The sequence below is a fragment of the Nerophis ophidion genome, linkage group LG13, assembly GCF_033978795.1.
Source record: "Nerophis ophidion isolate RoL-2023_Sa linkage group LG13, RoL_Noph_v1.0, whole genome shotgun sequence".
Lineage (NCBI taxonomy): Eukaryota > Metazoa > Chordata > Actinopteri > Syngnathiformes > Syngnathidae > Nerophis > Nerophis ophidion.
The window spans coordinates 4,845,137-4,857,755 of record NC_084623.1 but is presented as its reverse complement, the minus strand read 5'-3'; the positions used below and the strand labels follow the sequence as shown (position 1 = coordinate 4,857,755).

Below are 12,619 nucleotides of genomic sequence, written 5' to 3'. Positions count from 1 at the left end.
GGATCATAGAAAAGAATGCATACTGCAACAGTATTGAACCTAAAGAAGTGCTGTCAAAGTCCGCCAGTCTGTCTTTTTAGTGAAATTAGGAGCGACTCCAGTGGGCAGAGCTGCACGGGCCTGACTGGAAATGGACGCAGACAAGAAGGGATTGTCTGGTCTCCTCGATCAATCAGGCCGGAACGAGCCGCACACACGCAGCCAGAGAACAGAACCAGCGGGCCCCCGACTGTATAATATGTTAAGTGCATTTGGGAGAGCTTGCCAGACTAATTGTTCGACCCCGGTGAAACTGAATCCTTCCAACAGGCACCATCCTCTGACCTCAAAGACCACAAACTGCTTCCTCGCGTGCGGGCCAGGATCCTCAAGAAGTTGGGTCAGTAAAACAAGATTGTTCACGCCACCGTCTTGTGTGTAAACCAGGGGTCGTCAAATATTAAAATAGTTCATTCCAGACTATAAGCCACTCTTTTTTTCCTACGCTTTGGACCCTGCGGCTTAACAAACGGTGCGGCTAATTTATAAATATTTCTACGGCCCGTAATATCATCAAAAGGTTCAGAGAATCTGGAGAAATCACTGCGTGTAAGTATTATATAAAAAAACCGACATCAGTGTGTAAAGGATATCACCACGGGGGGTCAGGAACGCTTAAAAAATATTGTCAGTAACTACAGTTTGTCGCTACATCTGTAAGTGCAAGTTAAAACTCTGGACTTAGACTTCCTTTTTATTGTCATTCGAATTTGAACTTTACAGCACAGATAAGAACGACATTTCGTTACATAAGCTCATGGTAGTGCAGGATTAAAAAAAAGCAATAACGTGCATATATAATTAAATAAATATATATATATATAATATATATATAAAATAAATAAATATACATAAATAAATAAATAGTTTACTGTACGGATACATATATTGCACTTTTTCACATGCGTCCACGTTTATGGATGTATGTTATATTGTCTTTTTTATTCCAGTGAGTTAATCCATTTTGGGGGGAGTTAAGGGGATATTTTAATTATGATGCGTCCAAGAGTCTTACGGCCTGAGTATGCAAAGCCAAAGGTTTTAGTCAACAACACCCAGAGACGCCGCCGGCTTCACTGGGCCCAAACTCATTTAAGATGGGCTGATGTTGTGTCCTCCGGAACAAAGAGGCGCAACGTGTAAAAGCCAGCCTGTGTGATGGTATGGGGGTGCATTAGTGCCCAAGGCATGGGTAACTTACACATCGGTGAAGGCACCATTAATGCTGAAAGGTACATACAGGTTTTGGAACAACATATGTTGTCATCCAAGCGCCGTCTTTTTCATGGACGCCCCTGCTTGTTTCAGCAAGACAATACCAAGCCACATTCAGCACGTGTTACAACAGCGTGTTAACGTAAAAAAAAGAGTGCGGGTACTTTCCTGGCCCACCTGCAGTCCAGACCTGTCTCCCATCAAAAATGTGTGGTGCATTATGAAGCGTAAAATACGACAGCAGAGACCCCGGACTGTTGAAGGACTGAAGCTCTACATAAAACAAGAATGGGAAAGAATTCCACTTTCAAAGCTTCAACAATTAGTTTCCTCAGTTCCCAAACGTTTATTGAGTGTTGTTAAAAGAAAAGGTGATGTAACACAGTGGTGAACATGCCCTTTCCCAACTACTTTGGCACCTGTTGCAGCCATGAAAGTCTAAGTTAATTATTATTTCCCCCCAAAAATTAAGTTTATGAGTTTGAACATCAAATATCTTGTCTTTGTAGTGCATTTAACTGAATATGGGTTGAAATGGATTTGCAATTTATTGTATTCTGTTTATATTTACATCTAACACAATTTCCCAACTCATATGGAAACGGGGTATGTATATATATATATATATATATATATATATATATATATATATATATATATATATATATATATATATATATATATATATATATATATATATATATATATATATATATATGTATACTAATGAATCATAGTTGGTACTATACCGCCTCTGAAAAGTACCGATTCCCCATGTTATTTTTATTTAATTTTATTTTATTTTTTTATTTTATTTTAGTTTTAGTTATTTTTATTTAATTTTAGTTTTGCTGGAGCCTAGCTGAGCTAGGTTCCAGCACTCCCTGCGACCCCGAACGGGACAATCGGTAGGAAATATACGGACGGATGGGCAACGTCGAAACATTGCTGGTTTTACCAGCAGAGCAGCACGTTCGGCAGCGCACAATCACAGAGTACTTAACAACCAGTCCCTCTTTGCGAGTGTTACTTATTACCACGTGTGTTCAAAGTGTAAAAAGGAATGTTGTCACGTTTGCAACCCGTTATTCATCTTTACATCGCATTACAATATACAACATTTTCCATTTAAAAACCTGTTACGTTCTTAAACTGGTTTAGGAAGGTATTGATTTGACAAATCGAGCTTCGGCGTCTTTTCTCGGCTGTTTATGAGCTCACAGCGGTCGCTCTGCCCGACGTCTCACAGATTAAGCGTGGCTGATACAAAGAGGATTTGTCTCCACGGCTGCCGACGTTGTGGTGTAACAGCCTCGCACCTAGCGGAGCAATCACAGCGCTCCATCAAGCGCCGACACATCCATCCGTCTCACTCTTTGTGCTCGGGGATGCTCGCGCACCTCGGCTTTTATTGTCTTGTGATGTCATAACCAGGCCAAACGCTCAATCTTCACCTGTTGTGTTGTTTTGATGCACACATGACAGGCCACCGGTTACGAGGGGGAAAAATAAGAACAATAACGGGGAGAAAATCAAAGGTGACACTTGCAGATGGAAGCGGGGAAATGGAAATACAGCAGAACTATATTGGTTGATGCAAAGCTGACATTTTATACCCGCCGGTCGATGTGATCGATAGAAAACAAGCTTGGTGGATGCAGGGAAGATGCATCATCACTTGCAGATCAGCAATAAATCATACATGCTCGGCTTATTTAGAGTCCCTCATGCGGATGGAGTTTCATTGTTTTCACATCTATATTATGAAACCATTGTGTTTGGGATTGGAAAGAACGTCAACAAACGACTTTTTTGTGGCCATTTAGAGGGAGAATAATCATCCACAAACATGTTTGCCAACCTTGAGACCTCCGAATTAAGGAAATGGGGGTAGCGGGAGGTGTATATATATATATACACCTCCTTCAAACTGTATACATATATATATATATATATATATATATATATATATATATATATATGTATATATATATATATATATATATATATATATATATATATATATATATATATATATATATATATGTATATGTATGTATATATATATATATATACATATATATACATACATATATATACATACATATACATATACATACATATATATATGTATATATATATATATATATATATATATATATAATATGTTTGTATGTATGTACAGGGATGATATAGCCTCCTGTGTTTTTTCCTGAACAAACATATATACATACATACATACATACATACATACATACATACATACATATATATATATATATATATATATATATATATATATATATATATATATATATATATATATATATATATATATATATATATATATATATATATATATATATATATATATATATATATATATATATATATATATATATATATATATATATATATATATATATATATATATACAGTTTGAATTGAAAATGGGTATTTCCGAATTCCTGGGATATTTTTGTGAAAAAAAAGGGGGGAACACATACACACAGTACATATATACATATACATATATACACATATATATACACATATATATATATATATACATATATATATATATATATATATGTATATAAATATGTTGAGGTGGCAACTTGTCCAGGGTGTACCCCACCTTCCGTCCGATTGTAGCTGAGGAAGGCACCAGCGCCCCCCGTCACCCCATATATATATATATATATATATATATATATATATAAATACGTTGAGGTGGCGACTTGTCCAGGGTGTACAACGCCTTCCGCCCGATTGTAGCTGAGATAGGCACCAGCGCCCCCTGCGATATATATATATATATATATATATATATATATATATATATATATATATATATATATATATATATATATATATATATATATATATATATATTCACAGTTTGAATTGAAAATGGGTATTTCCAAATTCCTGGAATGGCGGTAAAACTGGATATTTTTGTGAAAAACAAATAGGAGGAACATTGGTTTTCTTAACTAAGAAGAATGTCTTGAAGGTGGAATTGGTTGATAAATGCGGACTGTCAATTCTTTCCAGGAAGAGGTGAAAATTGGGCTTTCTGGGAATTCCTGAGAATGAGATGCCTCCTGGACGCCTTCCTGGTGTTTCAGGCATGTCCAGCCAGGAGGAGACCTCGGGGCAGACCTAGGACACGTTGGAGGGACTATGTCTATGACTATGTCTCGGTATCCCCCCTGTAGACCTTGGTGAAGGTGGCCGGGGACAGGGGACTCTGGGAATCTCTGCTTAGGCTTCTGTCCCCGGGACCCGGATAATTTTAAAGTGATATAAAAACCTTCAACTTTTAACTAAACTGTTTTGACAGATTACATTACTGTCTTCCAGATAATGTATTTCAAAAAAAGTGAACCAGAAAGTTCATTTTAAATAAAAACATTTTTTTCAAAGACACATGGTCCTATCCCGCCTGCAGCTTGGAGCCTCGGCGGACTGATACTGGCTCATTATTGTGCTGATTTGTGACTGGAATGCTTCATTACAACAATAAACCAACTCACGACTCCTGTGATATGAAGAAAAAAGGTCACAGACAACAGCGAGCAGTCCCACAACGCAATCACTGATTAGCAGTGTGGAAAATTGGTTGAATGTCGCAGACAGTGGACGTACACTGGCGTGACCTTTTACCTCCGCCAAGGCAAACATCTCCTGATGAGACATTCGATTCATCTGGGATCTTTGAAGGGCGGGGAGGACTTTCGACCAAACAATTGAGGATAGGTTGGAAGTGAAGGTAATAACTTACAAACGCTTCAAGTTTGACCTCCGGAACTTGGACCGTGTTGTGTGGTGTACAAAATCAATAGGCAACAATCCATGGGAGACTTACAGGCTGGTACCAATAACCCGGCCTTGCCTTTGGTCCACATGTTTGTTTAACCCTCTGGGAATACAAAATGTCATGGGGGTAGACTAGCACTAGGACGAAAAAGTTGTTTTGCTGTGTCGGAATCCAAAACCTTGTAGCTGTTCAGCATTTAGGCACAAAAGTCCCCTTTAAAGACCATCCATCCATCCATCTTCTTCCGCTTATCCGAAGTCGGGTCACGGGGGCAGGAGCCTAAGCAGAAAAGCCCAGACTTTCCTCTCCCCAGCCACTTCGTCCAGCTCTTCCCGGGGGGATCCCAAGGCGTTCCCAGGCCAGCCGGGAGACATAGTCTTCCCAAAGTGTCCTGGGTCTTACCCGTGGCCTCCTACCGGTCGGACGTACCCTAAACACCTCCCTCGGGAGGCGTTCGGGTGGCATCCTGACCAGATGCCCGAACCACCTCAACTGTCGCCTCTCCAGGTGGAGGAGCAGCGGCTTTACTTTGAGGTCGTCCCGGATGGCAGAGCTTCTCACCCTATCTCTAAGGGAGAGCCCCATTTCGGCCTCTTGTACCCGTGATTTTTTCCTTTCGGTCATAACCCAAAGCTCATGACCGGTAAATTGAGAGCTTTGCCTTCCGGCTCAGCTCCTTCTTCACCACAACAGATCGATACAGCGTCTGCATTACTGAAGACGCCGCACCGATCCGCTTGTCGATCTCACCATCCACTCTTCCCTCACTCGTGAACAAGATTCTGAGGTACTTGAACTCCTCCACTTGGGGCAGGGTCTCCTCCCCAACCCGGAGATGGCACTCCACTCTTTTCCAGGCGAGAACCATGGACTCGGACTTGGAGGTGCTGATTCTCATCCCAGTCGCTTCACACTCGGCTTCGAACTGACCCAGTGAGAGCTGAAGATCTTGACCAGATGAAGGCATCAGGACCACATCATCTGCAAATAGCAGAGACCTAATCCTGCAGCCACAGAACCGAATCCCCTCAACGCCCTGACTGTGCCTAGAAATTCTGTTCATAAAAATTATGAACAGAATCGGTGACAAAGGGCAGCCTTGGCTGAGTCCAACCCTCACTGGAAACGGGTCCGACTTATTGCCGATCCAGGGAGAGCTGAAGATCCTGGCCAGGTGAAGCTGTCAGGACCACATAATTTGCAAAAAGTAGAGACCTAATCCTGCAGCCACCAAACCGGATCCCCTCAACGCCCTGACTGAGCCTAGAAACTATGTCCATAAAAGTTATGAACAGAATCTGCCAAGTTTTGAAAATAACTCAGAGGACAATGCGGCGACATTCCCGGGGTCGGTAATTGAATAGCCCTGCTCCAAAGGTTCAATGCTACTTCCAAAGTAGCGTTGGATATTGAGTATTCATGTATTCACTTCCTTCATTCGGCTCACCGCCAATAATATCTCTTCTTTGTACATCCTTCTCGTGCCGCCCACTCACCGCCGCGGCGTTCCTCGCGCGGCAAGGGGTTAGTCCAAAAAGCTGTCAGGGTATGTTCTGCTGTCAGCGAGATGCCGAGCGGGAGCACATTAGCTATCGGCCCCCGTGTGTCCCAGAAAGGAAACAAGCCAATTAAGGAATCCCCCCGCCACTCCTTAAGCCCAGTTATGGCAGAGGTCACCAGGATGAACGCTGCCGTGCTAAATCATCATACCTTTTTTTCCAAAGCCTCCATAGGGGGAAGCTGAGTGATTCTGGATTTAATCTCGTTTTTTTTCCAGAATCCGTGCTGGCCATCAGTCAATATGCAGTGGTAAAAGTGCTTAAACTACGCTTTCTCTCGTCCTCTGTCTTCTTATTCTCCCTCTCATGACTAATAGTATCAGGGATGCAGAAAGGGCTTCGAGATAAAGACGAAGGTCTGTTATTAAACACTGCGATACGGACACGATAGATTAGTGTGGGGTCAAGGTGGAGAGGTGTAAATGTGTTTGTGTGAGTAAACACTCCATTATGTCTGTCATGTCTTAAAGTATAACCAATTCAGAAATATTTTGGCGGGAAAATATGCCTTTGAACATCATTTTGTTGCACGATACTTCAGCCTTTGTCAGATTATCTAGCGTCAAAAACCCCACTAAAAGACGCACCTCGGTCCCCACATCGTCTAAACTGCATATTTGTGTGTTTTCAAGCTATCCAAACTAGGACTTAAAGGGGATTGATTATGCAAAACCTACTCTTCTTAACGGCTGTTTGGGTGTATTTGGAATTAGCAAAAGTCATAAAAATGTCAAACCGTGGAGATATTTATAAAACAATCTTGCCTTCCTTCATGCTTCTTCCAAACGAGTCGTTTAGAATTTGCAAACTGTGACGTCAGTGAATTGTCCATGTATTTTTTTCGGAATCCTTGCTGGCCATCAGTCAATATGCAGTGGTAAAAGTGCTTAAACTACGCTTTCTCTCGTCCTCTGTCTTCTTATTCTCCCTCTCATGACTAATAGTATCAGGGATGCAGAAAGGGCTTCGAGATAAAGACGAAGGTCTGTTATTAAACACTGCGATACGGACACGATGGATTAGTGTGGGGTCAAAGTGGAAAGGTGTAAATGTGTTTGTGTGAGTAAACACTCCATTATGTCTGTCATGTCTTAAAGTATAACCAATTCAGAAATATTTTGGCGGGAAAATATGCCTTTGAACATCATTTTGTTGCTTGATACTTCAGCCTTTGTCAGATTATCTAGCGTCAAAAACCCCACTAAAAGACGCACCTCGGTACCCACATCGTCTAAACTGCATATTTGTGTGTTTTCAAGCTATCCAAACTAGGACTTAAAGGGGATTGATTATGCAAAACTTACTCTTCTTAACGGCTGTTTGGGTGTATTTGGAATTAGCAAAAGTCATAAAAATGTCAAACCGTGGAGATATTTATAAAACAATCTTGCCTTCCTTCATGCTTCTTCCAAACAAGTCGTTTAGAATTTGCAAACTGTGACGTCAGTGAATTGTCCATGTATTTTTTTCGGAATCCTTGCTGGCCATCAGTCAATATGCAGTGGTAAAAGTGCTTAAACTACGCTTTCTCTCGTCCTCTGTCTTCTTATTCTCCCTCTTATGACTAATAGTATCAGGGATGCAGAAAGGGCTTCGAGATAAAGACAAAGGTCTGTTATTAAACACTGCGATACGGACACGATGGATTAGTGTGGGGTCAAGGTGGAGAGGTGTAAATGTGTTTGTGTGAGTAAACACTCCATTATGTCTGTCATGTCTTAAAGTATAACCAATTCAGAAATATTTTGGCGGGAAAATATGCCTTTGAACATCATTTTGTTGCTTGATACTTCAGCCTTTGTCAGATTATCTAGCGTCAAAAACCCCACTAAAAGACACACCTCGGTCCCCACATTGACTAAACTCCACATCCGTGTGTTTTCAAGCTATCCATACTGGGACTTAAAGGGGATTGATTATGCAAAACCTACTCTTCTTAACGACTGTTTTGGTGTATTTGGAATCAGCTAAAGTCCCGAAAATGTCAAACCGTGGAGATATTTATAAAACAATCTTGCCTTCCTTCATGCTTCTTCCAAACGAGATGTTTAGAATTTGCAAACTCTGTGACGTCTTCCACAAGTGTGACGTCAGTGAATTGTCCATGATTTTTTTCCGGAAACCGTGCTGGTCATTAGTCAATATGCAGTGGTAAAAGTGCTTAAACTACGCTTTCTCTTGTCCTCTGTCTTCTTATTCTCCCTCTCATGACTAATAGTATCAGGGATACAGAAAGGGCTTTGAGAAAAAGACAAAGGTCTGTTATTAAACACTGTGATACAAACACGATGGATTAGTGTGGGGTCAAGGTGGAGAGGTGTATATGTGTTTGTGTGAGTAAACACTCCACTATGTCTGTCATGTCTTAAAGTATAACCAATTCAGAAATATTTTGGCGGGAAAATATGCCTTTGAACATCATTTTGTTGCTTGATACTTCAGCCTTTGTCAGATTAACTAGCGTCAAAAACCCCATTAAAAGACGCACCTCGGTCCCCACATCGACTAAACTGCATATTCGTGTGTTTTCAAGCTATCCATACTGGGACTTAAAGGGGATTGATTATGCAAAACCTACTCTTCTTAACAACTGTTTTGGTGTATTTGGAATCAGCAAAAGTCCCAACGATGTCAAACCGTGGAGATATTTATAAAACAATCTTGCCTTCCTTCATGCTTCTTCCAAACGAGTCGTTTAGAATTTGCAAACTGTGACGTCAGTGAATTGTCCATGTATTTTTTTCGGAGTCCGTCCTGGCCATCAGTCAATATGCAGTGGTAAAAGTGCTTAAACTACGCTTTCTCTCGTCCTCAGTCTTCTTATTCTCCCTCTCATGACTAATAGTATCAGGGATGCAGAAATGGCTTCAAGATAAAGACGAAGGTTTGTTATTAAACACTGTGATACGGACACGATGGATTAGTGTGGGGTCAAGGTGGAGAGGTGTAAATGTGTTTGTGTGAGTTATCACTCCATTATGTCTGTCATGTCTTAAAGTATAACTAATTCAGAAATATTTTGGCGGGAAAATATGCCTTTGAACATCATTTTGTCGCATGATACTTCAGCCTTTGTCAGATCATCTAGCGTCAAAAACCCCACTAGAAGACACACCTCGGTCCCCACATCGTCTAAACTGCACATTCGTGTGTTTTCAAGCTATCCAAACTAGGACTTAAAGGGGATTGATTATCCAAAACCTACTCTTCTTAACAACTGTTTTGGTGTATTTGGAATCAGCAAAAGTCCCCAAAAATGTGCAACCGTGGAAGCATGGCAGAGATATTTATAAAACAATCTTGCCTTCCTTCATGCTTCTTCCAAACGAGTCGTTTAGAATTTGCAAACTCTGTGACGTCTTCCACAAGTGTTTTAAATGAAGAAAAAAAACTCATAATACGATTCCTTTAAGGGAGAAAATGATTAATTTGAAAAGTCAAAGCAGGTAAAATGTATAAAACTAATACAAAAATTAAATAAAATACATTTTACCCGCTGTACTCACTGACAAATAAAATGCCAGAGTTCTCTCGTGGTTTGGACGCTGGTCCTTGCCCAAGGGCGCGCAGACTGTGCTTGGCAAGCAAACTGCTACCGCAGCCAAAATTATCTTATTTATATTTTAGTCCTTAGTGACTCCTGTCCTAAAAAAAAAACATTGCATACTCTCAACAAACGTACACTCGTGTAGTGTTTACAATGTTCACCTGTGGTTTGGAAGACAGGGTTACAGATGAAATATTATCCACACATGGACAAAGTCAGGCTGTCAAGAGTGAATATCAGCTTTAATGCTGAGGACATCCCCACCTTTAGTGAAGTCATTAATAAACATGACAGCAGTGCCATGATAATAGTTCCCCCCCCTCGACCGTGGTTTAAAATAGGTCCTATTTAATTCCCCGGGGTGCAAAATAACCACACGCCCACACCTGCTTGACCCAAATGTGAAATCCGGTTCAGTTGGTAAACATTTGATCGGGACTGTCCAAGGCTGCGGGGGCGTTGTGGATCTGCACCCAGGGCTAAATCCACTGATGCGACCAGGGACTCTGGGCACACATAATCAATGGACTGAGGCACTTCAGTTGTCTTTTCAGCAGCTACTTCTAATTTCCCAACAGAATACTTAATTGAATATCTAAATAGGACAAGATTTATAAATCATGAAAGGCACTTGTTCATAAAAGTTCCTGCGACTTCAATGAGGTGTCCAAAGAGTCTTTAAAAATACGGTCGTCTCTCGTTGCATCACGCTTCAATATCGGGACTTCACTACATCACAGATTTTATATATATATATAAGTGTTTTGCTTTTTTTTAGCTGTGCTTATCCCAGACTTGAAAGGACATACCAATGCTGAATATTGCATCTGGATTTCACTCAAAAGGGGCTTCACGGTGGCAGAGGGGTTAGTGCGTCTGCCTCACAATACGAAGGTCCTGCAGTCATGGGTTCAAATCCAGGCTCAGGATCTTTCTGTGTGGAGTTTGCATGTTCTCCCCGTGAATGCGTGGGTTCCCTCCGGGTACTCCGGCTTCCTCCCACCTCCAAAGACATGCACCTGGGGATAGGCCCCTCCCACCTCCAAAGACATGCACCTGGGGATAGGTTGATTGGCAACACTAAATGGTCCCTAGTGTGTGAATGTGAGTGTGAATGTTGTCTGTCTATCTGTGTTGGCCCTGTGATGAGGTGGCGACTTGTCCAGGGTGTACCCCGCCTTCCGCCCGATTGTAGCTGAGATAGGCGCCAGCGCCCCCCGCGACCCCGAAAGGGAATGAGCGGTAGAAAATGGATGGATGGATGGATTTCACTCAAAAGACCAGACCGTCATTATTTTTTTTTTCCTTTTAATTTCCTTTAGTCCATCCATCCATTTTTCTACCGCTTATTCCATTCGGGCGCTGGCGCCTATCTCAGCTACAATCGGGCGGAAGGCGGGGTACACCCTGGACAAGTCGCCACCTCACCACAGGGCCAACACAGATAGACAGACAACATTCACACACTAGGGACCATTTAGTGTTGCCAATCAACCTTAATTTCCTTTAGTTTGCAACAATTTCTTCAAACAACGAAGCAGCTTATTTTGTCTTTTTAACAGCCTTTAACAGCTTTTAGCGGCCTTTGGTAGCTTTTAGAGTCTTTGGTAGCTTTTTGCAGTCTTTAGGAGCTTTTAGAGTGTCAACTGTGGACGTGGATTGAGTGTGCTCCTTTGATTATAGGACGAGCCAGGCGTGAATTAAGGTACATGTTTATTTGGAATTCTAAATACAAAAATAAACAAACTAAGGGCGCTCACAAAGAGGTATAAAACTTGGCTACAAAAATACAATCAGGAAAACAAAACAACTGCTCGATGGCATGAAAGACAATGAACTAACTTAAACTTGCACTGTGGCAAAACTATGAATATCCATCCATCCATCCATTTTCTACCGCTTATTCCCTTTTGGGGTCGCGGGGGGCGCTGGGGCCTATCTCAGCTACAATCGGGCGGAAGGCGGGGTACACCCTGGACAAGTCACCACCTCATCGCAGGGCCAACACAGATAGACAGACAACATTCACACTCACATTCCCACACTAGGGCCAATTTAGTGTTGCCAATCAACCTATCCCCAGGTGCATGTTTTTGGAGGTGGGAGGAAGCCGGAGTACCCAGAGGGAACCCACGCATTCACGGGGAGAACATGCAAACTCCACACAGAAAGATCCCGAGCCTGGATTTGAACCCAGGACTGCAGGACCTTCGTATTGTGAGGCAGACGCACTAACCCCTCTGCCACCGTGAAGCCCACACAAAAAAAACTGACTGTGACAGGTACAAGGGGCATGGATTGCAAGGTAATTGAGGGTACGTGAAGGCATGAAGCAGAATGCAAATAGCAAAGTTCCCAGGACGAGGACAGAAACAGAATGATATAAATAGCAGCTATGATGATTAGAAACAGGGAGGGATTCAAGTTGCACCACTG

At 41.6% G+C, this 12,619-nt stretch overlaps 1 protein-coding gene across 1 annotated transcript in view; it reads right to left on the bottom strand.

Moving 5' to 3' along the window:
• The window catches only part of epha6 (eph receptor A6), a 354,317-nt gene that overhangs the window by 297,185 nt on the left and 44,513 nt on the right, over window positions 1–12,619 (bottom strand).